This window comes from Ptychodera flava, assembly GCF_041260155.1.
Source record: "Ptychodera flava strain L36383 chromosome 23 unlocalized genomic scaffold, AS_Pfla_20210202 Scaffold_23__1_contigs__length_28996876_pilon, whole genome shotgun sequence".
NCBI lineage: Eukaryota > Metazoa > Hemichordata > Enteropneusta > Ptychoderidae > Ptychodera > Ptychodera flava.
The window spans coordinates 5,400,960-5,424,280 of NW_027248277.1; the positions used below are offsets into that span (position 1 = coordinate 5,400,960).

Here is a 23,321-nt window from a genome sequence, read left to right on the forward strand (position 1 = left end):
AAGGTCAATAACCGTCTCATCCGAGGGACGACAGAAGTGTTTCTTTTATTCTTGTTCAGTCAATCAATTTGGTTCATCGAATAAGATATTTTATTTGTTAATTTGTCTTTGCGATATTTGTTTGTCATTAGGGAATGCTTAATAAGTTTGATAAATCGTTGCCAATATTTTTAAGTATAAAACTTTTAATTTTCGCTAATGAGGTGGAGTTTTGCGTGAATACTTGCGTAGTATACAATACGTGGACCGTGTCATTCTGTTCAACCTACATTCAACAGGGTAAACTCTCAATTGCTGACAATATAGTTTAGTTGTTAATAATGGCTTGTTTTCTCTGTTAGATTTTTTCAGGTAGGTCCTTTTTAACTTTTACTTTCCATTTCCAGTGCCCTGTGTAATTTGCTGCTCCTATATATGGTATTTAGTGAGCCCCCTGCTTGAAAAGGGTTGCAACAAATAAATAAATAAATAAATAAATAAATAAAAAATAAATAAATAAATTAATAAATAAATTTGCATTAAGAAAGGTCGTACACTTAATTTCGTTCACAATTGTCTTAAAGTAAACAAAAACAACTGCATTATACATTTATGCTATTTTGTATTCGTTACTGAGCCAGTTTTCAGTACTATAAAATTCGCTTCAAACTCGTGCTTTGAATATTTTTCGAAAAGAAATCTTAAAAATGCATTGTGCAGGTATTGCTTCACTTAAAAATTGAAGTTTCGCCTCAGCTCCATGAAATGTGACAGGATTCTCCTTGAAATTATCAAACGAATGCTATATCCTTTACACACCGTTTTGTCCCGATAATGAGAAACTACAAAATCGCCGAGAGCTACTTTTCAATGTAGATCAAATCAATGCTCACAAGACGGAATTGTGAACTACCAGCATTTCCAATTCTTTGCAGATCATTAACACTTGAGCTATTCTCGTTTCTAATGAAAAATAAATACAATTTACACATTTATTCATTTTTTAGTTTGTCGTTTAACAAAACAAACATTTCGTGGGAAAGAAAAAAATCAAATTTCTATAATTAGCAGTGCAGTTTGTTAATGTATCGCCATTCGTAATTCTCCAACCCACCCTCACAAAAACACGGAAACACAGATATTTCGGTTTTAATTATCTGAATGTTTGTAGTTCAGTATGCGATCCTAGTTCGCTTTGCTCCTGATAGCTTGCTAACCTGTTCTACGCCCTCTAGCGACGACGTTTGGTGTTCCTCGACCCTGGCGATCGTGCCCACCTCCCTGGATATTTGTATGGTACTTTCTTTGACAGGCGGCTTTTTTATCATTTGATATAACCCTAGATACACATTGTGCGTCGACACAAAAGACCGCACGTACGAACCGCCATTTTGGATCAAAAATTGTCGTGTGCTTTTTTGCAGTTCGCCATCCTATTTCAATCTTGTTGATACATCGCCTCAAATCTTCGTGTTGTCGCCGACTGTCTTGCTTTATTTGGTAAAATGTTCAAAGTTAGAATAGGTAGACCCACCTCCTTGCACATAACCCAGTGAAATTTAAAAGTAATTCGAGCGATTGTCGCTCGCTGTTCACCTCTTCAAGATCAACATTATTTAAATATGAGCCGATGTGCTGCAAGATAGCTTGCAAATTTCTTGTTAAATCTCAGTTTATGAACGACAGAATCAAAACTTGTGACCGTTAAAGCTTGTCTAAAAATAGTGAAACGACCTAAAGGGTGTTAACAGCGTCATCGGAAATCAAAAGAGTAGCAAGATATATCAAATTTAGTGTTTGGTTTAATGTTGTTCTTTCAGTTTTTAATAGAAAGTAATTCAATTGTCTGACGGCCTTATTTGATTGGCCCGGGAGTTTCCTGCGATCTATTGTTAAGATGTCGAACATATGCTGAGTCAAGGTCAGAAAGTGCAGAGCTTGGTGAAAAATGAACCGAAATTCCCATAATTGACGACAGATCGAGATTATTTATATATTTTCCGTCAAACTCAATATTCCGAGATTTTCAGACTCCCAGGTCGAACCAATGGTCAAGGTTGCAACAATTAATAACTGTCACGCGCACGCGCAATTATTAGAAGTAATGTCAGGCTGTATGTGCTCTCTGCAGGATTATTGCTTGATCCACGGATCAATTTCAAGACAACTTCATTGCTAAAACTTGAATTTATCATATTCTAGCTTTCAACACCAGACCTTGCTTTCCCCTCTATTAAAAAAGGGGGAGGGGCGGTAATGAGGTCACAGTATCTTCAAGTCTGCATGCCTCTCCTGTCATTAAAGTACTTGGTACTGCAATTCCAATTCCATGGGAGCAGTTCAGTGCGTGGAAAAAATTGAAGCCTGTGTCGTTCTATTTCCCATATAACAACGTATATAGTGAGAATAAGCACCGTTTGTAACCCACAACGCATTTGTAAAACACTAGAAACAGTAATTTCTCTATTTCCTTCAAAATAGATACGTCATCGGTACATTCTCTCTCTCTCTCTCTCTCTCTCTCTCTCTCTCTCTCTCTCTCTCTCTCTCTCTCTCTCTCTCTCTCTCTCTCTCTCTCTCTCTCTCTCTTGAATCGACTCACATCTACAATATTTTAAAACCCAACTCAATGATCAACAGGGAATACCAGTACACCTGGGAAACGCACACACATACTTGTATATATATATATATATATATATATATATATATATATATATATATATATATATATATATATATATATATATATATATATATATATATATATATATATATATATATATTTATATAATATATTATATACACACATATAGATATATATGTTGTGTGTGTGTGTGAAAATATAAGTATTGCAAAGTATATGGAAATAAATTATATAATTTGTGTAAGTTATCTACATTGGAATCTATATAATATATTGACATTATAAAATCAATATATAAATATATTAGGTATAATCTGTGTAAGTTAGAGAGAGAGAGAGAGAGAGAGAGAGAGAGAGAGAGAGAGAGAGAGAGAGAGAGAGAGAGAGAGAGAGAGAGAGAGAGAGAGAGAGAGATGTCCTTTGGGAAATTACAGAACTGTAAAATGCAGATTAATTTAGATTACTAGATACATGATACTTAAGTAAGAGAGATAATTACTTTGTACTTGAAGTAATTTGTGTTTATGTATATATATATATATGTATATATATATATATATATATATATATATATATATATATATATATATATATATACATATTTATTTGTTTATTTATTTATTTATCTATTTGTGTGAATGTGAAACTACTAGATATTCATACACATGTCGTATCATGTATATTTGTTTATTTAGTTCCATGTACTTTTTAGGTCATATCAGGTCCCATTCAAACTGGGGCAGAAGGCCAACTAAATCAACAATCATATTCCGTTGGTTTGGAATTCACCCAGGCTATCGTAGCTCCATATTCACTTATCTTAAACATTTATTGTGCCGGTTACTGAGACACGTTTTGAAACACTCAAGACAGACTCTGAGTGAATAAACATGTCGACCGAAGACACACTGTTTACTGATAATCAGTATTCTTACAGAAAATGATAGGATATATTTGTTGATATATTTTATCCTTTGAAGTTATTTGGTTGCCCTATACACTCTTGCTATCGGCAGACATACACAGTGTACAATGCACGATGTTGTGAAATTGTAAAAAGGGGATGTGTAGATTCCAAACAAAACAATGTCGTCAGTGAACCGAGAAGCGTTTTGATTTGTTCAGCTATGAAGTCACATTTGTCGCCATGAGTTTCGGGTATTTTTATCTCGACACAGTGTATGCTCTCTCTCTCTCTCCCATGTTAACGAGAACATGCAAAGTTGAAACCCGGCATCTTATGCCCCTTGGCTTCACCATGAAAAGCAGGCAGTGTTTAAGAGGGTAATGTTTACTTCCAACCAGACAACAAATCGAAAATGGCAGGACCGAGCGACTGTTTTACGGCCGTTTCGAGGTCAGAGGCCGTAGGATTTATCACCGCACAGAAAATTGGGTCGTAAAAAACGACAGAGGCTTTTCAGGGTCAATTTCAAGTCGGTTTTACGAGGGGATTTGGAAAATCCTGATTAACATCGAACCACACGGCCGATCTATTTGTGTGTAATGCATTCAAACACTGACATCGCTGACAATCGTCCATCGAAGTCTGATGAACCGTCGTTGTTTGATATTTCTGTCCACTCCCTTAGCAACCCAGTAAAAGCTTCAATTCTGACACCTAGCAAAATTTCCATACGATACCGCAAAAAGAGAGGGCCATAGAGAACAATTATTGCATATCTATGGTTTACCGTTGAAAAATCATAAACATTGGCTCCCGCCAAAACAGCTTTCTATTCTGGAATTGTCGTTTGTCTGTTCCTTAGCGCGCGGGAAAAATTAGAACGACATTCGCTCGTTTTGGGAAACAGTTTACAGGGTTATTAATGAAATTGTTTTGTTGCGGTGGGGGCACTGGATAATAGGCCGAATGACAGTTACGAGAGGGGGTTTTGTATCGTTTCTGAGGTCCTGAATGGGCAAGCAAACTGTGAATTGAAGGTTGTATAGAGAAGGCTTGTTCTGTCCTGTATACGCTTTTTGAAACTGAACGATAGCTTGATGACAGTTGAGCAAGACAGCGCCATTTCACGCAAGTGGAGCGTAAAACATAAACTACCCTTCAGAATATACCAGCTTTTTCCAAATATTACTCTATTTTACCCACAGTCGGTGTTAAAAAGAAGTCGAGTTGTAAATCTGCGGATTTCACAATTTCCTCACTTTGAACTTTGACATATTTAGGACCATTTCAGTGGCCGCAATCGCAGAATCGCGTTCAGAGAAATAGAAATATAGAAATCTCTGACAAAACATGAAATATTTGATGCATGCTTGTAATCTCGAATAGCAGACTTCAATGTAGAATGAGGCATCGATCACTTACAACTACAATCCCCCAAATAAGTAACACCCCAGTGATATTATGCAAACAAATTGAATCAGCCCCTAAGAAAGTTAAATTGAAGAGCTAAAAATAACAAGAGGGAAGTCTATCTATGCATAAATACACAACAACGATAGCAGAAGAAAATGCACGGAATATGTATGAATACTTTATTACTCCAAAATTTGATACCCCTGTTCTGAAACAGGAAGTTGACAAAGGTCGTAATACGCAAAATTGTAAAAAGTGATTACAAACAAAAATGATACATACAGTCAGCTTATATGACGAAATGAAACTAAACACACTGTTATCAGAAGAGTAAAGAATGCACAATTATAAATGCAGATAGCTACAGAAGTCCCTAACCCTAGTTTTATCAACTACCGTGTCAGACGCCATAAAATTTATTGCCGCATCATTATTTCAGTTTCGTTCCTGACTTGACCCGTTTTCGACCACATTTTTGGCGCCGATTCAAATATTTAGCCCTCCACGGGTCACTTATACATGACCCCTAAATGCAAGACGAAGAAACCGCACCGTCAGTGTGAAAAAAACTCCGCATATATGACATATTTAGGTTCAGTGGGAAAATGTTCAGAAGGGTCAATAAAAATGGAAAACCGCCATTTTGTTGGATCGCCAGACAAGCTCGCCCGCTGGATTCCTCACTACGACCTGTCACCCGTAGAAACGAATTCGTGTCTTCAAATAATCACAAATTCGGATCTACAGGGTACGGGTAGAAGGAGACGCTGCTAATCACGTCAAAAAAAAATAACCGGTAATGCGATCAGCCGTCACATATATAATCTGTGTCTGGAGAGGACAAACTCGCACCTTGAGATCATAAAACTTGGCCTAGCCGGCATTCCCACCATACGACATTGATATTAGTAAAGACCGCCCCTCCAATAAGTATTGCACCAATATTTACCTACCTACAAACAGGACAACGATTCCGGTATCCGTGACTTCAAACAAACCACCAGAACATGACAATCTGTGTATTTTTGTCCTTCTGTTTCCCTCTCTGTACTGCTAGCTGCGTCAAAAGTCGGCACTTCCCTTAGTTTACAACCTTCCTTGACAAACAAATATTTATGCTCCAGAAAGCCAATATTTCACAAAAATGCCAAGTAAAGCCAATATTGTGACGAAACATAAGACGATTTCTGCCTCCATTTTATCATTAATTAATGTCGTATTTTCTATAGAATTGACGAATAAATGCAGCAAGACAACATAGGAAATTATGTCGCAATCTTAGCTAAAAAAAAAGCAGCCAAATTTCTAACATTTTCGTCCATTTCATTTCTCCTCACAGAACCTCATAAGGTCATACTTACGTCATATTCAATTTCGTCTGACCGCTGCAAAACAGAATGCTCACTAAAAATTCCCGCGTTTTCAAAGTGACAAGCTAACGACTCACAGTATATTTACAATATTTTATCTTTTGTCTTTTCAGATTGACCGCACACAACGAATTCAAATTTCCACCCCAAGACCAGCAAAGTACAAGGATTACGGGTTTTTTTTGTCACGACCCATTTTCCTACCTGAATATCCCCCGCTGATACGCTGTTTAAGAGATATCACCTGGTCGTCAAACACCTATGCCGGTCAAACTTTAATTTAAATTGGCAGGATTTTTTTTTTTTTTACCTGTAACTGCATTTGAACGAGTCGACGTCACAATTAAATAAGTAAATTATTAGAAACACATTCTGTCTGATTTTTGTCTGCGCACTTCTCCCCTCGCGGAATTCTTGTCTTGACTATCATTTTGATTGACAGGATGGATGAATAATTCCGAATTTGTCATAGATCGAATTTTTGTCTGTGGGTAATTGATGGGGAATGGCTTGATCGCCGAAATAGGGCGTTATTATGCGCGAATACGGGTCACAGCGAACGCACGTTCAACACGTCGCCCCAATAATGGCGACAGCAGACGAGACAAAACGTTCAAACGAATATATAGTCGACTACATTCGAAGAATTCGTCGAAATTATTGGACAATTTTGACGCCTGCAGATGTATTTCTGGAGGATTGGAACCAAAAATTATGAAAAAGTACAAAATGCCGAAAATGGTACGCTGTATGCGGTCATAAAATAACGAATTATGCAAATATGGCGAGGCGGCCCACGCTAGCTTCAAAATGGGTGCGGTTAGGGTAGTGTAGCTAGGCAAATCATGCCATAGAAATTTAACGAAATTTAGATGACCTACAGAACACACATTGAAATAATGAATTTTGAAATAATTGCTACAATATGTAGATGGGTTACAAACAGTTTAGCGGCGCGTTCTAGCATCCATGACTGTTCGTCGATGGAAAATGGATGTCCAACCATGGCGTCGAGTCAACCTCGGGTAATGATTCATCGATCCCTCTGACAGCTTCCATGTCTTTCAGTAAGGAACGGAATGTCCATCACACGATCTCGCTGGGAAAGAAAAAAAAAGCAATAACTCACGCTGTTCCAGCGACCGGTCAAGTTGACCGGCCAATTGTGAGACACGCGGAGAAACAGAAACGAAGAGAGAGATGAGCCTCCAAGCGAGGTAGTCCGAACAGTAGACGAGTTTCGCCGCAGCAAGGATACGACTTGAAGGGTTGACGTCAATCCGCTGGTACCGAAGTCCTCAACTGCCGAGGAGCCCACACCTGCTTCAGTTGCCGAACGTCTGAATTCTGCATACCGCTCTACCAACGCCACTATAAATAACACGACGTCGCGACCTTTGTGCCAAAATACATGCCCCTTTTTTCATTTATAAATTACTCGAACGGCCACAACCAACCGAAAATGATTGTTTTTGGTTATAAATTGCCCCTTTGTTTACCCTAGTACACACTAAACTGGTGGATAAGGGTTTGCCTCAAGCTCTCTCAGTGTATAGTTTAATAGGTGAAATACAACCTTACAGCGGCTGTAAATATTTGACACAAAAGCCATAATCGTCAAAATTGCCCCAAATATACGCCAAAGATAAGACCCCAACGTGAAAAAATGCAAGTCGTCTGCGATGATGTTTCTGCTTCAACGGAAAAAAAAGTTACAACTTCCAGTTCCTGAAATGCGCACGAAAATTTAAATAAAAAGTACAACTCACAGTTGCATTAGTTTACTGGAAGCGAAAAAAGTTCAACGTTTCTTTTTACTTTGACCACATGTTCATCAAAATAATTTTTGGATATGTTTTCTCACTTCACCCTTCGACAATAATATCATGCGACAAAGTGGTTGGTTTTTTTGAATGTTGACCTACTAACTTGTTATTTGACATTCGCGTCTGTTGTACAGAGAGAACGCTTACACAGACAGACCAGAGGTGAAACGGACAGGGGCATATATGTGTTACCTAGCAACAGCGCGGACAGGATTAATGCCTTATCGGGGCAGGCCACATTTTACAGCATCTGAAAACACCACTTCGCGCTGACCTGTACTGACAGGCGTGCAATAACTGCAAATTTTTGATTTAAAATTTACGGTTGCAACATAGCTTGCAATAAAAAAGGGACAGGGAGTGAGGCAACACGCATTCTGTTGGCACAGCTTTGTCGCCTTGGACACCAACATAATGTGTTTGCTCCCAACAGGAGATTGTGGGATTTTCGCGTCTATCTGCAACCTCGCACAGCGAGGTCTGTGTTGGACAAGATAATAGACTGTATTTGATGTTCTTGCGTTTAAATTTCTGCTGTACTACACTGACAAAATGAGCGTGTTATGTAACACAAATTACCAGACGACACATCCCAAGAGAGTTGCTGGCGTCCTTGCCACGGTCCTGTGCATATGGGTCGGATCCTGTCTAAATCTTGTTGTTCAGAGTGCATGCCTGTCCCTCCGAATGGGTCGCGTAGAATAATCCATAACCTGTCCCTCCTATATGTTTAATTTGTGCATGCGTTTGTGTTGTCAAGCGTTAGATATGCGTTACTGGTCACTTCTTTGGCTGTAAACGGTCACTGGGACGCCCATCCTATCTATCTCTGAATTAATTCACTCAAACTTTCCTTTCTGTGATCACGAGGTTATAAAGTCACACCGACTGAACCAAAATCACGAGCTGTTGCTCCTTTACTGAACCAAATTCTTTCAGGAAAATTAGTTTTATAGGGTGATAGTTTTTGCTCGAATTACTTTGGCGGGAAAACTTGTCGCGCCCTAGAAATGTAGTCTGACAGTCGTGATGTAAACCGCCAGTGTGGCCCCTAATCTATCCTCGCCGAGGACATGCCGAGTTAAAGTTTGGCCATAGAATGTTTGCCCAACGGTCCACACAAATAAATTAGGAATTTTGACACTGATTTGAAATTGATAAAAAAAATAGTGATTGTAAAGAATTATGAGCTTAGTTTTAAACTCTGCGAGGTACAGAGCAGTCGGGATATTTTTCAGTGGGAAACAAGAAGTGAACAAATGGTAAGTTCGCAATCATTTTGGCTTGACTAGTCTTCTGTGGGCTTGTCGTCGCATTTCCCCTTCTGGTTGTGAGTTACCAACCAACCGCCATTTTTGCGCGTGTAGTCTGCACGTACAGCGTTGCATACTTGGCAAACTTTACATTGTGAGCATGCTTCCTCCACTCCAAATATAAACGCGCTTTCAGGGTAGTCGGACTCAGGAGGGCAGTCGAATCTCCTACCAAGAAACCGACACTTCAGCCACAGTTCTTTCCCGCCAATATTAGACTCATATATTTTCGCGTAGGTAAAATGTTGTGTCTGCTGCTGTTTAGGTTCTGTGTAAGGCAATAGGAAGCGAGCAGGGTTTTTTATCTCTTTTGGAATCAAAACGACGAGAGCATTGTTCTTTAATTCAGGCGGTGGACTGTTCACATTTGGCGAAGTGAAAATATCGGAGTGAAAATCTACAGAGGATCTTGCTAGTCGTTACTTGTAGCCTTTTCATTGCTGAAATTATACTCCATATTCGGGGCACGGTTTGAACCCCTGCAGGAAGTTGTCGGTTTAAGGTCATCGCTTGGCCTGTTGGCGCTGTCCTTGGAGAGCAAGTCGTTTAGTCGGAAGATAAGACTTAGCTTCCGACCTGGTCATGCTATTGGTGCGACAGACAGGTGACAAAGATAAAGGTCTTTTGACCGTTTAAAAATGACATTTTGTAAACCATGATTGTGCCTGAAAAAACGTGACTCTGTCAAATGGGAATTATTTTTAGCCTAAATAACGAAAATGGTTATTGTTTTTTCTAACAACACATAATCATTTATATTAATCTAGCAACAATGGATTTGATTGGAAAAATATTTTTTTCTTGATGTGGCGAAGAAAGATTGCTCTTGTTATTAATTTGTAAGCAAATGTTATGCTACGTAAGGTCAATTTTTACGGCTGAGTGGAGACAAAAACAAATAAAAACACCGAAATGCCAAAACCTGACAAACTTCCCGTGAGGGTCTATGAGGCGATAACAGTCAGCGTCATCCGACACTGGCATCCCACCGACAATGTTGTAGAACAAATTACAGAACAAAACAATGACATGAAGGGTACAAAATGGCCACCGACGTAATTTGATAATCGTGAAATTGTGTACGCACAGGTAACTGGGTTACAAGACATTGACCACTACTAATCAATAGTGCAGTTGTCACACATGTGCGCAACAATTAATATAATAAGGGCTATCTGAGGTGAGGTTATCACATATGCATGACAATGTCCGTCTAGCAATTAGGCTGGGCTAAATTTGTCACAAATTGTCGTCTGCAGCCAAAAATAACCTGATATTACGATTTTTTGGGGTAAAAGATTTGAGGGTTAAAGTTTGTGTCTTTTGAACATACATTTTTTATCTGGACAAATAATTGTGTGTATACAGGGCAAATATGAAATAAAGCCAGTCAAAAAAATATCGCCTGATATCACATTTGCATATTATGACCTTACACATTGTGGTACTCGTGTCAGGGATCTTTCGTAGGAGATTTTGCGTGATAAGGTTGGCACATCAGATCTTGAGGTGTGTGATCAGAGTGAAGATATTCGACATTCTCACTGTGCTAAACTTGGCACTTTCAATCAAACTTAAACCATTCCACAAAGATTTCAACTTGTTTCCGTTTTCAAGCCATGCGTACTCAAACGCTGCAAGGGTGAGTTTTGTCGAAAAATTTCAAAATCAATAGTTTATCCACATTTTTCTCCATCTGTCCTCGAATCATAGCGAAGGCCTAGTGTATATAAGCCATCCTGGAAATATCACCGTGTGCAACACGTCACTCGACATATTTGCATACCTGGTCTCATCAATCTAGATATTGCAATGCCGACCAACTATGCTGGACTCGATGTAGTACTTGCTCTTTCTAAAGATCACCATTTTTAAGTAAAATGTCTTTGTTTTGAATTGCATGAAGGCAAATATCATTTCCGTAAACAAGCTGTAAAACCAGTTTCTAATATTCGACGAAAAAATACTGGATCATCTTTATTTACTTTCGTTCATTATCTTGAATAACTTCTGTAATTTTCACTTCTAGTCTGCCATTTTGAATTTATTACGCGCTGAAAGTCTATAATTTGTTGTACACTTCAGAACAGATGATTTGTTCTGGAAAGTTTGAGTTTTGATAAAAACTGGCTTTAAACTATTTACAAATCTTGAGATATGATTACTTTAAATATTGTAATCTGACTAATTTTTGTCTATTTTCAAAAATGCTCAAAAATAATATGCCATGAACACTTATGCCCCATAGGGAAATGGCGCTGAATCAATTTCAAAAGTATCAATTTCGCGAGCGACAGGTCGAATTCCGGTTTTTTACATTCTATTCGTTGAGGGCAGAGTTTGTGGCTGCTGTGCACCATGGGTAGCTTTGTCATGCCATGTTTTGAGCAGCGGCCAGAGAGACGTGTACAATTAGTCTACCAGAACATTTAACAAGAACAAAGGCAAGGGGCTGGCCACATTTTACATTTCAGTTTTTGTTAACCGACTGTTACAATACTCAAATAGGAAGTTTGTGGCGATCACTTCATAATGAGTCTTGCTAAAATTTGAAACAATAAGTCTTCTTCCTCGCTTTGGGTCCCTGATCAGATTGCGAATGACTCGCCTATGGTGGAGCCGGGTTGGGACGAGAGAGAGAGAGAGAGAGAGAGAGAGAGAGAGAGAGAGAGAGAGAGTTGGAAAGGACGGCGGGAGAGGGAGGGGATCCTCCAGATAAACAAAATCATAGGCAGATGGTCAGGCAGGTAGATTCTAGAAAGACAAAGACAAACGAAGTGGCAGAAAGACAATCAGAAACACTGAGAAGTCAGACATAAAGCTGTAAACATCACTATTACACACAGAGGAAGGGAGCGCAGAAATGATAACACAGTTGATCGGTTATGACTGTCATCATGCAACCTAAAAGTGAGTCAAACGGGAACTAATAACAAAGTTCAAGCCAAAGGACAACTAGAACCAGATGAACGCCGCTGACATTTCTCCCATCTCGCTAAAAAACCGGGTCGGCTGCGAGAAGTTTGTCTACATCACGTCGTCAGAGTTGACAGGCGAGGAGTGAAGATGACAAGTAGGGGGACGGTCAGGAGCTGACTGAGTTTGATCGATCGCCGATGGCCGGATGAAAAATGAACCGATGTAAGATTCGCGTTCCCTCAAGCTTCTTGAAAGTGTAACAAGGCACGAGAAACAGAAACAACTGACAGGCAGTAAAATGATAAGGTCAAAGGGTCAGACACATTCTCAATCATATGGCACCCCTCATTATTCGCGCCTGTGTCCACTACATAGTATGCTGAATACTCATGTCAGCCACGTCAACACCGTTTTCAATCATGCGAGTCCAGGCTTCAGTGTCTGCTTTTATTTTGGTCTGCAACCGTTTGAAAACACTTGAGGGGTGGATCTGGTCTAAAATGGTGTCATTTTCTTTCGAAAGGTTTCGCACGCTCGGAGATGTGGCGAGCACCAAATTCCATCGGCTGTCGCGCATAGTCACGATAGCCAATGGCCGATGTTGAAACGAACCGGTAAAATAGATTACTAATTTCGTGATAATTTGTCAGAATGACGGTGTTTTATATTACCATAATAATGCTATCAACTTTGACAAGGGAAATTACACACTTTTTTCTCGAATTTTCGTTTAAATTCAAACAGAGTTCGGACGGCGAATCGGTCCGAACGGCAACGAACTTCTAGTAACAGTTCGCGTGTGTTTAAAAGTGCATGACAAACGGGCCGAGAACAATGTGGGACTCGACTTTGACAAATGGGCCGAATGGTAGTTGAAAAATTCTAGGGGAGACCCGAATGTCAGCCCCCACTTAAATCACCAGAATGTCAGACTTGATTCTAAATACAGATGTCAAGAAGAGGCATTCTTTCAGGCAGGTACTTCATCACGTAAAGTCTCTGTCACCGATTTCAAAATTGATGCCTGTCCCGGGCAGTGCGAGCCGGGCCTGGTGTGGCTGCCAATTCAGTGAATTGTCTGTGGCCACCGTGAACGGGGGATAGAAAGAGGTCAAAAAAATCGAGGCGGATTGTAAATATATCAGCCGCACTACTTCCCCCGCGGCTGTCGTTTGCTCCGAGGTAAAACACCGGCCTGAAGGCTTTGCCGTTTAAGTTTCACGGCGTCCTTGATCTCTTCCTACGTCATCGTGGGATCTCGGAGCAAACGGAGAAGATATCTGAGAGAATTTGAAAACGGACGGGCTGTCAGTATGTCATTTGTGACAAATGGATTTTTCGAAATAATGAGGTCACGGGTGTTAGGCACGTTTCACATTCAGTGACAGTTGACATAGATTACCCCTTCAAACACACATGCTTATTTTTTCGTACCACGTGTCAAGTAAGAAGACAAATGTCTTTGCATGTCAGGCAAGGAAAGCGAAAAAGAGAAAGAGAGAGAAAGAGCGAGTCAGGGAAAATATATCGAGCCTGGGAACTTCTTGTGATCTCTGCTGGTTGACCGCTAGTGACGACGTGTCGCAGAGTCTATTGATAGCATATTGGTTGATATCTATGAAAGAATACACGCTGACTGTTCGCTGAGTTCTAGCTGGCCAGGTTACACTTTCACAATATACGATATATATATATATATATATATATATATATATATATATATATATATATATATATAAATTACTTAAAGTACAAAGTAATGATATCTGTTACTTAAGTTTCACGCATCCTGTGATCTTTAGAGAGAAGAGAAAGGATTCTTAGCTCTACACTCTCAGTGCACTTTAGTGACCCACAAGGACATCTATACAATTTGATATATATATATATATATATATATATATATATATATATATATATATATATATATATATATATATATATAACACTGCAGAGTGTTCAAGTCAGGACGATTGCTAGGAGCATTCGCTGTGTTTTCACTGTCATTAGTGAGTGAATAATTTATCTTGATAAAAGGCGAATGGTTCAATACCAAGGGATTTGATGTTGATATTGAGGAACGGATGGTGTAGTATCAGAGGGGATTATGGGAGAAGGTGACAGACGGACGGGTTGACAAACAGAAACAGAATCCCAGGGTAGTGAGTTATACAGATCTGTATAGACGTATATGGACAACTGGACGCTGACACACACAGACAGACACACGCACACACTTACAGACAAGTAACCTTTTATACAGATAGACCTGTAGCCAGACAGTGAGATAATAAGGACCTATTTGCATGAATTTCTAAGGTCACGTGGATGGTAAAAGATGGAATTAACGAATTGTGCGAATATAGATTGCAAACACAGATTACGATCTATTTTTAATAATCTGGAATAACACCTTCCTCTCTAGATCACTGCCAACACTAGTAACCTTTACATATTATTTCGTGCCATATTTCAAATAAATAAATCATGAAAATAAAAATATGGTGTCAATTAGAAAGAGATAAGCACAAATTTGACTTTGATTTGGCTGTCAAATTTCGGAGTTATATTGCCATCAATTTTCTGGCCTGAACCAATTCTCATTTGCTTCTTTTGGTAGCAGATCATGCAGTTCGAATAATTCTGTACTGAAAATGTAAAATTTCTTTTCAAGTCGTCCGTCTATAGCAGGTAATAATTTTTGTGGACTCTTTGTCATATTAAATAGAAGCTATGCATATGAAAGTTGTTCTGTAAAAGATGGTGACAGTTCATTTATGTTATTCGACCAAAATATGTCAGTTTTGTTTTTTGAAATTCTAATATTATATATCAGGCATCTCTTCCAATGTTTTATCTTTGTTAAGTTCCCCTGAATATGTTCTGCAAAGGATGATAACGATAATTATTTTATCTATAAAGCGTGTCTAATTTTTAAGGGCAAGTTAGGTCACCCATCACATTCTGTTGATTTCATAAGTCGTGTTTAGTAGACAGTTTGGCATAATTTTCACATCTAGGGGAAACAATGTTATAGAAAATTGGCATTTTATTTGAATATCTCGTAAACAGAAATAAAATCTTCCTGGTACAGATTTCGCTTGGACGTTCAAGATATGGTATATCTCTCATACTGTTCATTTTCGTCACATGACTTCGTCGAAAGTGGAAACAGTTGCCAAGGTTACTGGTCATTACAACGTCACCGTGGAATTTAGGGTACATTAACCCGTTTGATACAAGACAAAACATACAGCCCTTTTCTGGGACATTGTTCATCTACAGGGAGCTAATTTCATTTATCAAAATTTTGAATGTCCTCCCTCTAACTTATAAAAGCTTACCACATAATATAATAACTTCCGCCCCTTTGAGCAATTAAATTTTACAACATTTTCATCATTTTTGCTGAAAAAACGATCGAGCGTTTTCTTCAACTTCTTGCTAGCGTATGATAATTGCAAATTATTTTCCTAGTTAACATTGTGCACCGTGTACGAATTGATTTAATTTCAAGATAAAATTCAGAGGAAATCAACATTAGATATTTAACATATAGAAGATAACTAAGTAAGTTGAATGCTAGGGTTGAGATGTAATTTTTGGACTGACTGAAAAAAGGGGAAATCTCCAAGAAGGAACTTGTACTAGAGCGTGATCCCTCACAATATCCAGACTGTACTTGCCAAAATAAATAAAAAACCTGCCAAAGAGACAGAGCTGAGCCGTACATTTTAAAGGAAATTCGCTGTTGAACCGCTAGGATGGTTACTTTTACTGAACAGACATGTGTTTGGATTTACAGTGAAGATATAGCAACGGCGTTACAGAGTGGTGTGTTTTAAATGTACTAGTACTCTGCATTGTAAATAACTTATTGTTCCAAGAGCTCTTGATCTCCCACCCCCCCCCCCTCTCTCTCTCTCTCTCTCTCTCTCTCTCTCTCTCTCTCTCTCTCCGTATTTGAGATTATACATCCCAGATCTCCTTGTTATTGCCAGTCTTTGTACATAGGACTACTAATATATTCCTGTCTCTCCTACATATATAAGATAAACGACGTAACATCCAGTCATATCACACATTTTATTTTTTTATTTCATTTCTAAACGATAGCATACTCCTAGAAAAAAACACATTATTCTAGGATTTATGGAGCTGTGCGGAATTCGAAGCAACAAGTTGCAAAAATTAACGTGCAACTTCCACTGTCAATGCCGTAGTTCAAATCCCAGACGCTGTGTCGCGCTCAATATTATTTTTGCGCGTACCGCGAACCCCGATGTTTGCAGTTCGAATACGCTACTCTTAACGTCATGTAACATTCCTTGTAAATATTTTTGTCCTCTTAGGTGAGTTTTTATCGACAAGACGCCTTGACCCTGTACATGTCTTATTTTTTTTAAATCACGGACAAAACGCCAGGATCGGTTGTTCTGTCTGTCGTGCTTGATAACAACCGATTGTTAGGTAGGTACAGCTGTATCAGTGCCGTCCTTGCTCGTCTGCTTTCAATCGATAAAGAACTAAAAACACCACAACATATACTGCATCCCACTTGATTTCCGTCAAATTGTATTTCTCCATTCTAAAGAATAATCATTTCCTTCTAAGCTATATAACATTACCGAATGTTTTCATCCCAATCTGGATAAACCTCAGATAGCCCGTATCTATCTGTTATCGTCTGCCGCTCTACAAACAAGATGGCGATTTCTTGTCAATCTACATGAGGCAGTTGTTGTTAGAGTAAATCTGTGAATAATTGAAACCGACATACGAAAGTATTTAGCGCCAAACAACCCTACAAGACACGAGAAGACACAGTAAACAGACAAAGACTACCGTTTAAATAGGCCCATGGGACTTTTCAAGAGATCTTTTCAATCCCTCGCGGTGGACAATAACCCGTCTGGTATAAACATTACAATCGTTTTTGCATGTACCGAGAGATTGGACACCCTTTACACCGTGTACAGTTTATTCGAAAGTGAATATGAACAAAGACGAAATTCACAAATATTTTCCCGCCTTGTTAAAAAAACGTGACTAAGGAAATTGTCCAAGGCCGCATTCAAGGGAGTTCATCTGTGGGTTCTTATGATAGATACCATGTCGGTCAACTCAAAGTGAATCTGGCCAAATTATACATGCTTTATGAATTGATGTTGCGGTTTTCTTAATCGATATTAAGAGCCGTGTCGGGCAACAGGAAAGGATACAAAAAAAATTCGGACGAAAATGGGAAGCACTTTTCTAATTTTACTTCGGGCAGACGACAAATTGTGCAAGTATTTTGTCGGACAGAGTTATCAAAGAATATAATCTGCATTTATCGTGCGTTGACCCAGAGACCGCTCGGTAATTAACAATTCAAATGAATTGAGTACAGAGTTGATGCGAAAAGACAAAGGGCAGCCGAAACATAACAAAACGATGCGGCTTGCTTTTTTGAGGTAACCATTTCGTCGATTAGGGGCACGGCTACCTTCAGTAACACCAAGGACGACGGGGCTGTGAGGGAAAGCCAAGAAAATCTCTGTCTCGCTTGCAAAGCGCGAGACTGCTTGATTGCAGGATTCAAAAGGTATCAATTAGCCGTCAGACAAGCTGGGTCGTAGTACGGGGCACAGTCTATTATAGCATTCAGCCGACCGATTCCCCAATTCCCTCAAAATAAGAATCCGAAATACAGCTGACATGTCACGTCAACATGACAGACACATGGACCCATTTAGCGATGGGTTCCGCTATGACCTAAATTAATAACATCATTTTGAGAGGAAGCGAATTTCAGGACAGAAATGATCGACAACAACCAGAACTCACCTTGATTGGCACAAGCTAAAGGGAGACACAAGAGTGGGGCTAAAATCTACCTATTTTCAGTGAAAACCATCCCGAAAAATGAACGAAACAGAGAAGAATTTTACCAACCATTAAAGCGCCGTGAAGCATTCTGTTCAGGTCAGGGTACTCGTCTCAGCCGGGTGGAATTTTCCGTCGTATTTTAGCGTATCTCCACGCCCGCCATGTTTTGAACAAGGTAATCGTCTGCCACACGATCGGCGAGGCTTCGACAAAACATCGCTCGCTATTTATTCCATCACTCCGTGGAAACCGCGCCACATTCTCCACGGTTTGGGTGAAAATTTTCAGTCAAAAATTTGTCCTGAGAAAGTCCAGACAAATTTTATGGTCTCATAAATTTTCTTATTTAGTGTCCCATAGAGGAAAAAAGTGTACGTTTATGGTGGTCACGTGACCTCTTTGAGCCAATCGGATGGCCTCGTAGCTGCGTAAAAGTACAAATCATTCGAGCAGTTTTACCGAATATCCATAAATTTTATAGCTGTTTTTCAATGGATTGGCCTTGTGAAGCCCATAAAAGTGTCTTTTAATCTGTTTTGCCATCGCACCCTTTTGTCTTTCCGAACTAATACACGGCCGTGCGTCTTAATTAGAGCACAGTTCGACAGGCTCAAAACCTCGGCGCACTCGTGTGCGGTCGGATACTCCGTGTCGTCGCTCCTGCAAAAACCATGCCTTTTAAATGTAGGATGTACGCATACACCGGATTTGTCAAGAGTAGGTATGGAAACTAATACGGTATTTTTTTTTATATTTCTACAACCCACACTCTCAGAAACACCGCTTTCCTTCACTCCGGAGGATAATTTTGCGCGGATATGTGTTACGTCAGACCGGTGAATAGTCACTGGCCAAAAGGGATGTGGTGCACTAGTTGCTAAATGAAGCCTGCTGTAAAAAGGTGTCTGCCAAGTTTGGATATACAACGCCTGAAAGCCGGCCCGGGAGCGACTTCAACTTCAACCACAAAATTAGCATTTCCTTTGAAGGTCGCCGATCGCAGCTGCTGCCTGCGTCTTGCGTCACCGCGGGCAAATTTTCAACAAGAGCAAATTACCTAAGCAAGAAGTTTTGAGAAGTCCAGTTTAACAGATACCCTGTTCCATGAGGAATGTGAAGACGTGGAAAACCCTCGACGTAATTTTTTCGACCATGGGATCACTTTAATATTAATTTATTCGATACGCAAATTAATTTGCAATGTGCGTGTGTGTTGTTGCGGTGATGGTCGCCATATCGCTCCGTGCTGTCAGTTGTTAGACGGAGAGCCGGCCGGGCCACTGTAGGAAAGACACAACGGTCAAACAAAACGGCACTGCGGAAAGGTATTGGCAAATCCCCTCCCCTTGGAAATGCAATGAAAGGCTACAAAAGAAGCGAATTTAGCATAATAACATTGCCCACATACCATTCTTGCAGGCTACAAATGGTTAAATGTCATCTTATCACTGAAAAGCATTGTTTTGAAAATATTGTTTTCATATCTACGTCAGCACTTTTTCGAAATTCCAAAAATAGTCGCCACATAGTTTGTATTAGGAACACACGGCACCATAATCGATCTGAAAACGCATACCCGACACAATAACATGGGTTATGCAAGAGACCTCTGGTTTTGCAACACGCCAATATTTCCATTTCTGTGCACTATCCTCGCTTCCATGGAGCGTATTATCCACCCAGTACGTTGTTTATACTGTTTATCTATTTTTGATTCTGTTTAAAAAAACATCTGGATGGTTGTAATCTAGCTTGTGTGGTATGTTTTGTAAAATATCCTAACGGCTTATGTTACATCGGCCATGACGTGCAAACCGAACCAAACCATTGGAATCTGGCTGTCCAACTCATCACGTTAAGTTATTACACTGTTATTTGGACGAACTTGTTTTAACAAATAAGCGATTATGATATAAGTTTTTCCTTCTTCTAGCCTAAAAACTACATTAAACATGTTGATTGTACACAAAACGTTGGTGGTAGTGTCGGATTGCGACACTGGTTAATTCGGTAAATGCTATTTTGTTTTGTTCGATAAGGTGTCTGAATGTGAGATGAGGGAAAGGTTGCCATAAAGTCAATGTAAGACCGTAGGCATGAGGTCAGAGGTCAAAGGTCAAGACTATGGTAGAGGTATTTGTCACTTTAAAAACATAACATTAAATTCCAGTGTGGTGTTCAGCGATGGGGGTGTCGCCATTTCCGTGTAGTTTGCGGTCTGTCTTTATTCCGTAATGATGTAAACGATAGGTTTATTACCTAAACGTGATCTGTCCAAGGTCAAACTATTTTTGGGTGTCCTTGAACGGCACACCTGAGCTTTTGTTGCCAATGTGTGCGCGCGACAAAATCGTGAGCTACGTGATCGGTGTCCTGGCGAATTGAGAACTGGTACGCCGTACCACTTCCTAAACACATTAACTGTTTCTTGTGGTTGCCAACAAATCGTACTTGCGTAGCCGGTTCTTTTTCGTTGCCTCTGAAATTCTGCCTGTGTGTTCTAAAATGCAAAGCAAATATAGATAAAATTCAGATTGCAAAGCACCAGGTGTGCAGCGTAGAAAACAAAAACAAAAAACAAAACAAAGGTGACAACAAATATGAAATGCTGGGAATCCGTGACGTGTAGATTATAAACAAAACATGATGTCAGTATATAAATAAGGGCCATCCTGAAAAAAAGGATTTTTTGAAATAATTTTTTGAACACTAACAATGGCGAAAAATTAAGTTGTCAAAAATTAAGTCGTTAAAATCAACTGTCTTGTCACAAAACAGCTCACAGAGCTTCTTACGGCGTTTATGAAAACAGCACAAGGACAACATGGTGTAGATTTTCTCCAACATTATCTCAGGCCTTGGTCTGTACCGTGTATGTCCTTTAATGTTGAATTTTAGAGTCAAATTTCAGAAACCTATCCTCATGTAGGTACATGTGTACTGTGTTGTTGATCAATGCTGGGATCTGGTGAGGTGTTGTGTCTTCTTTACCTTTCTCCAAAAAGTCAGGTCAAAATCGGTTTTGAGATCTCGCTAAGCTACCTGTTGACATCTTGGTGACTGTTTATCTGGTAATCTCGTGTAAGGTCAAAGCGATCTTTAGACAGACAGACTACAAAGCGACACGACATTGAACTGATATGTTGATACGGTGTGTTTATGAACAACGTTTAAAATTAGCAACACCTTCTGGTGTGCTGTTGTCATGAAGGGGACTCCAGTCTATGAGTCAGGGGGCAGACCTTGAGCTCGCAAAAAGCGCTGAAAAATGAGACAAAAACTTGACACATTTTCCACAAAGTGCTTTCAAAACGTTTGTAAATCTTGTAAATTTTTGATTGCTTGTTACAGTCTAACTTAGAATCAAATCAGCACTACAAAACACTTTTGATGGCCTAAATGGTATGTGAATAACACGAAAGAATTTGTTCCAATTAAATTTGTCTTTATTGTATTTATATGTAATATATATATATATATATATATATATATATATATATATATATATATATATATATCACTTACTAATTTAAAAGAACTCTCATGAAGAAAAATTACACTGACAAAATATTGAACAAGCGAACTCAGCGTAAAGTTTACAAGAAAAAAATCTTAAAGCGATGAACGAAATATGTTAGAGTGTGTCGTGTTTCTTGTCAGAGTTGTTATTCCTAATGAAAACCTTAAGGTGCAGTGGGTTTCACCGTTGTGTAATTTGTAAACAATATTCCCAAAGTCTGTAAGCACTTAGATGAAAATGGAACGAAAACTGAACACAAACTATGTAGTCCAAGTGTTATAAATTTCATTGAATACATAAGGCTGTAAAACATAGGCAAAATAAATTATAAAAAAAACTAATATCACTAAAATAATCGCAAAAGTCATGATGTTTTTTCACCTCTAAGCGGCCAGAATGCTAAATATTAAGATTTAAAATAACTTGTTGACTATGTAGAAGCGAGATACGATTCACAAGTGAAATATTTCTGTGTTAGTGCGGCTGACTCGCTTGTATGAAAACGACGAAGGAAGGAAATCAGGCAGCTTTTCTTCCTGTCACCGTATTGCCAAAGCAAAGGAACATGTACATTTTCAACCATTTTAAGATTGTTTAACTTCAGTAAACGACTCGATTGTGCGCGATATACAACCACAGAATAAAAATATATTTGTAAAGGAAAGAATAGACAGTGAATATTAGAGTTATTTGTATGGTAATTTGAGATTTGAAAATCTTGAGAAGTATAAGATTTCTATCGTTACTTTTACCAAGGACAGAACATTCTAATACTTCTGAGAGAGAGAGAGAGAGAGAGAGAGAGAGAGAGAGAGAGAGAGAGAGAGAGAGAGAGAGAGAGAGAGAGAGAGAGAGAGAGAGGAAGGAAAGAGAGAGAGATATTCGCTGTATTTAGAGTCAGAGAATTATCTTTAAAATAAACTGTACTTGGTCTAGTTTACGTTGGGTTTTATCCGCTCGTGGCGTTTCAGAAAGAAGTCAACCCTTAAATCATTAGCTTGTGTAGTAGTGAGCAAGCTGTCTTTCTAGTTTGACATAACCCTGGAATGTTATGATTTCGGCATAGAGATGTCCATATATGAATCACGTCCTAAGAATGCCTGTATAATACCCTTTTATCAACAAAAATATTGTTAAGCGCCAAAACGATAAAAGAATGTACGAGACTGTAGTCACTGAGAACGACTTTTAAAATGAAAACTGAAGACTGAAGTATGTTTCAATAAAGCAACCATGCCTGAAACCCAGGAATATTTGGATATAAAGCGTCAGAATGTGGAACGAATATGGGGACAATCACAAAATCGACTCCAAATCTGAGTAACATCAATTAGATGTTTGATATATAAGATTGTTTGATATTATGTTTTGTGTTGTGAAACTTGTATTAAGGTTAGGGCTCAAAATTATTAGTATTTCGAAGGGAAAATTAAAAATATTGAGTGGATTTTTTTCCTGTGTAATATTTTTTCTTGATGTCTGTGGTTTCGGAGTTATTTCAAGATTTACAATTTCCAAGATGGCCGCTTGTTACAGTGTAGACCAAAACGAGAAAT

At 38.9% G+C, this 23,321-nt stretch overlaps 1 protein-coding gene and 1 long non-coding RNA gene across 6 annotated transcripts in view; one reads left to right on the forward strand and one right to left on the reverse strand.

The window, feature by feature from the left end:
* Positions 1-18,621, reverse strand: part of LOC139124055 (homeobox protein Hox-A1-like) — a 108,840-nt gene extending 90,219 nt beyond the window's left edge. For 2 of the 4 annotated variants that reach the window (XM_070690183.1, XM_070690184.1), the window contains exon 1: positions 18,312-18,577. The gene's annotated coding sequence lies outside the window, so the exon portion shown is untranslated. Of the gene's footprint in view, positions 1-5,899; positions 5,994-18,311 lie in introns of those variants that run through there. The other 2 variants (XM_070690179.1, XM_070690182.1) reach the window with 2 other exon arrangements.
* A 57-nt stretch (positions 18,622-18,678) lies between these two features.
* The window catches only part of LOC139124061 (uncharacterized), a 153,741-nt gene continuing 149,098 nt past the window's right edge, over positions 18,679-23,321 (forward strand). For both annotated transcript variants that reach the window (XR_011549852.1, XR_011549853.1), the window contains exon 1: positions 18,679-18,966. This is a non-coding gene — a long non-coding RNA (uncharacterized lncRNA). The remainder of the gene's footprint in view (positions 18,967-23,321) is intronic.